The following is a 5,201-nucleotide window of genomic DNA, read 5'->3' on the forward strand; positions in this document are numbered from 1 at the left end:
AAACTTGGTTTCACCATTTCAAAGACAGACCTTTTTTTTTTCTTCTTTTCAGCCATGGTATGTTCAAGACTCTTCTCCAGCACCACAACTCAAAGGCATCAATTCTTCTGTCATCCTTAGTCATTGTCTAGCTCTCAGAAGCATAACAAGTAATTGTGAAGACCACGGCCTGGATTAGGTGCACCTAAGTCTCTAGACTGACAACGTTGTTTTTCAGCACTCTTGAGAGGTCCCTGACAGCAGATTTTCCCAGTGCAATTCATCTTTTGATTTCCTGACTGCTGGTGTTAATAAGAGTGTTGATTGTGGACCGGAGCAAGCTGTAATTGTTAACAACCTCAATCTCTTCTCCATCTATCATGGTGCTGCCAATTGACCCAGGGGTGAGAATCTTTGTCTTCTTGATGTTGAACTTCAATTTATATTGAAGTCTACAGTTCTTGACCTTCTGCAGCAAGCACTTCAGGTTTTCTTAGTTTCAGGAAGCAAGATTGTGTTACCTGTATAACATAGGTTGTTGATGAGTCATCCTCCAAGCTTGTTGCTACATTCCTCCTCAAAAAAGCCCTGCCTATCAAATGATCTGTTCTGCATAGAGACTGAAAAGGTATGGAGACAGGATTCATCCCTGACACACTCCTTTTCTGATTTTGAACCATGCAGTGTTTCCTTGCTCTGTTCTGAGGACTGCTTCCTGGTCCAAGTATTGGTTTCGCATAAGCACAACCAAGCATTCTGGGATTCCTATTTTCCTCAAGGTTAGCCACAGTTTGTTGTGATCCACACAGTCAAACTGCCTTTGCATAGTCAATAAAATACGGACGTTTTTCTGGTACTTTTTGCTTTCTGCTATGATTCATCTAACATTGGCAACAATGTTTCTAGTACCACGGGGCCTCTTGTAAACCCAGCTTGTTTTTTCTGGTAGTTTTTTGTCAATGTACTGGTCCAGTCATTTCTGGATAATCTTCAGGTGAATTTTAGTAGCATGTGATATTAATGGTATTGTTTGATAATGTCCACACTGTCAGGTCACATTTCTTTTGGAATGGGAATAAATATGAAACTCTTCCAATCAGTTGGCAAAGTGACTGTCCTCCAGAGTTCTTGACACAATTTGGTGAGCTCATGCAGGACATGCATCTGTTTGGTTAAATATGTCAATTGGTATTCTATCAATTCCTGAGGCTTTATTTTTTGCCAAGTTCTTCAGAGCAGCCTGAACTTCCTCCTTCATCACCGTTGCCTGTTTGATCATAAGTTGTTTGTTAAAATTTTTCTGTGTCAGCCAATTCTTTTTGGTACAGTGATCTGTATACCCCTTCCATCTTCTTCCTGAATCATTCCGTATTCTGCCCATCGCATCCTTAAGCATTGCAACTTGTGGCTGGAATTGGTTTTTTAGTTCCTTCAACCCTAAGAAATGCTGAGCGAGTTCAGCCTTTTCGGTTTTCCGATTCCAGCTCTTTGCGCATTTCATTATAATACTTTGCCTTGTCTTCCCAAGTTGCCCTTTGAAATTTTCTATTCACCTCCTTCTTTATTTTGTTGTTGGATTTTTTTTTTTTAAATTGAGATTTTAACTAACGTTTATAAAGAACATGGATTCCCATTCATTCATTGTTGCATGCTTTGGCTTCTCCACACTCTAGTGCAATATTCAGAGTCTCTTCGGACATCCATTTTAGTCTTTTCTTCTTCTTCCTTCTTTGGAATGACATTTTGCATTCTTCATGAATGATATTCTTGTTATCTTTCCACTGCATATCTGGTAATGAGATAGTTTTTTATTAAGTAATCTAGGCTGCTTGTCCTTCAACAAGGACTTGACTTGTCAAAAGAACATTGTGCTCACCCTCCAGATCGGGCTGATAATTTATTTAGGAGATGTGTAATCTAGAGTAACACTGATCTTTTGGCATATTCACAGGGCTCTACGCCTTGTCCTGAAGTTCCACCATCATTTCTGGATCCTGTGTGACTGTATGAACCTCTTGATCACTCCGCAGCTCCCTGATACCAGACATTCTTGCCGTTCCAGACATTCTCTCTCCCATTGCAGGGATTCCTCCAGGAACATTACTCAACATCCCCAAGGAAAGCCACCTGGAGAAGCGCCATGCTGAGCTCCTGCCATGTTCTTCCCAGGCTTTTCCCCCCCCATATTCTGCCCAAGCTGCCTTAACCTTTTGTGGTTTTTCTTTGATGTTTACATGTTTTTGCTCATACTTTCCCCACATCTGAAGTTTTCCAAATATTGGTTGAAGTTTTTTCAGCTTTTCACCAGCATCTTCATCACTGTCCAGTTTATAATCAAGAATAAGCCTGTGTGCACTGCTTCTTCCCAATGGTGCAGAAGTCTGCATGTTTCCCCTGCCGCTTGCAAGGCTTAGCTGAATCAGGACTGACTCTGATGGCTAGAGCCGAGGATGGCAGTATTTGGCTTCTGTGATTTGATGGGGACACTGGCTCTCTTGTCATACTGATTGGCGAATTAAGGACTCACTGATGCCATCTGTGAACATGTCAATGGCTTGCGGCAGCTCGCCGTCATTCAGGGCATCAATAGCAGCCACTTTCCAATCGTCTGCCTCACTTATCTCTTCAGCTCTCTCTGCATTTTCACCTCCCATTTCTTGTTTTAATTTTTTTTTTTAGATTTTATACTGATGTATTTACAAAGTTCAAATACATTGTTTTTCACACGAGATCCTTCACATTTTCTTTACCCCCACCCACTCACAGAATTGTGTGACCCCATGATTAACACTCCTCCTGCCCATCCTCACCCCTCTGCTTCCACCTTCCCATTCCCCCACCCCAGGTCATACCTTCATTATAAATTTCTGGATGTCTTTTCTCACTTAATAGTTCATCTCTCCTTAAGTTTTCCTCCAGTTTGTTAGTATGGTTTTTTCTTCCTTCAGATATTTTTTTTTCCTTTATGAGGTTTAACAGGTGATATTTTGCAACCCAAGGTCTCCATCCACTTCCACAATAACCACAGTTCTTCGCTGTGCCCAAGCTCTGGTACTGCTTACCATCACAGAAGCCCAAAGCTCAGTCACTTTTTAGGGTCTATTGTTCACAGGTGTGGAGGGTCAGGAGGTTAAGGACCAATTCCAGGTCCAAGGTCAGCTCGGTGTGACTGCAGAGGGGATGCTGCAAGAAGACCGACTAGCTCAATTTATTTTTCAGAGTATCTCACTCTAGACTTCATTTGGCCAGTCTTTCTGAGAGACTTTTAATAAAGTGGGATTCCCCAAACCATATTTTTTAAAAATATACTTTACATTTTAGTGTCATTTTAGATGAACAAGAGTTGTGGTGGAATAGTGTCGTAAGTGTTAGGCCACTAACTGAGATGTTGGTGGCTGGAATCCATGAGAACCTCAGCTCCCTGGAAGAAAGAATGGCAATTTCCTCCCTTAAACATTTACAATCTTGTAATTAAATGACAGGCCATTCGTTATAGGTAAAAACTGACTGAACAACACTGTGCTTTTGTTTTGGGATTTTGGTGTACCAAGAAATTCTACAGAAACCATTGAACTCTTCCCTGTGGAGTATTTGTCTTCTTATAAACAACTCGCAGTTGTTACTGTACCTGCCCACCTCCTAAAAATCCCACCTGCTCTCAAGTACCTTTCTGCTCAGAGTGACCCTCCATCGATTTCAGAGGCTTTGTGTATCTTCACAAGACAAGCATCTGGTAGATTCTGACTGCTCATCTTTCTGTTAGCAATGCAACCCATAATGCACTAGATTACCGGTGCTCCAATTCTGCTACAAGTGATGGAATAATATTTTTCATTTAATTTTTTAAATTAACATTTTATTAATATACGTTGTGTTTCATGTACATACATTGTATTTGATACCGTCTTACTTGTATATTGTGGAGATTTTTTTCACCCTCCTTACAATCATCTTACTAATAACTATTTCTGTGAAAGTGTGTAAGCCAGCTACTTCCTTTTTGCTGTGGTTTGTGGTGACCTGAAGGTTGCTGAGTCCGACCATCACTAACTCTAGAAGGTGGAAGAATCCCTTGATCAACCTCCATAGGACACAACAGACTGCTATGAGGTCAGGCAGGCATGTTCCTGATGCATTTGCATTTCAGCTGTACTTCCCAAGGCTCTCACACTGCTAGTAGGCATGATAATCCATTGCAATTGCTACACAAACAAAATCTCTTAAGTTTATGATTTACTAGGGAATTGTTATTGTTGATAGCCATCAAGTTGAGCATGACTCACAGCAACATTCTAAACAAAAGACCTGAAGCTTTTCTATAACTATTGACAATTATCAAAGTTCATAGAGATTCCAGAGGCATGCTGTTTAAGAAGTGGATGCCACTCCTGTTTAACAGGCTTCAATTCAGGTAGGAAAGAGTCAGAATACAATTCTTCAGTGAGGACAGTTTCTCAAACGTATTTGCAGACCTTCTGATCTTCAGCCTTCCAGCTTTGGGCTAGGTTTACAAAGCTCTTTGAGTCCTGCCAATGTGACACCTCACCCAGTCCTCTAATAAGCTTGGGCAAAGGCCCTCAGTTCATGCTCTATCTCACTTTGATCTCTGGTTCTGCACTACCTGGGTAATTTTGGTCTTGTCCATCTTGCACGGGACTGTGAAAGACATCTTAAGCTCTCTACTTCTTCTTTCTTGTCGGTGGGTACAAAGTTTCCCTTTTCCTGCTTCTAAACCTGTTCAATTTAAGCTTGCTGGGTGACAAGACTCATTAGTAGTATGTACACCTTGTTTGCATGTTTCCATCCAACAGGAGCTGTTTATTTACCTCATTCACATTATTACATAGTCATACCTAGCCATGTGGCAAAAGTAACAAAAAAAAATCAATGACTGGGAAAGATATTTTAAAACACCTACTGCCCCACAGTAATATACAATAAAATCTGTTAGTTTAACATTTTTTATATGTACATTTGAGTGATGATGAACCACTATGGTTACATTATTAAGAACCAAAATCCATAATTTACATGTTTAAGAATTGTAACAAATGCATGCTGTCATATTCCCATCGTTACAGTCTCATGTTAAAAGTTGGAGAGTTTTACCTGTTAATTCCTCTCTTCACCATTTTGAACTAGTAGTAGGCATTTTTTTTAATACAAAAGGGGGTTTAAAGGCTTTTCTTGGAATGAATCATTATAACAGACTAAAAGTATCT

At 40.2% G+C, this 5,201-nt stretch overlaps 1 pseudogene; it reads right to left on the minus strand.

The window, feature by feature from the left end:
• Nucleotides 1-1,934: 1,934 nt before the first annotated feature.
• LOC102866404 lies at nucleotides 1,935-2,633 on the minus strand (annotated as a pseudogene).
• Nucleotides 2,634-5,201: the final 2,568 nt, after the last annotated feature.

This window comes from Elephantulus edwardii, unplaced genomic scaffold (genome assembly GCF_000299155.1).
Source record: "Elephantulus edwardii isolate Elephantulus edwardi_28Jun2011 unplaced genomic scaffold, EleEdw1.0 scaffold00018, whole genome shotgun sequence".
NCBI classification, from domain to species: Eukaryota; Metazoa; Chordata; class Mammalia; order Macroscelidea; family Macroscelididae; genus Elephantulus; species Elephantulus edwardii.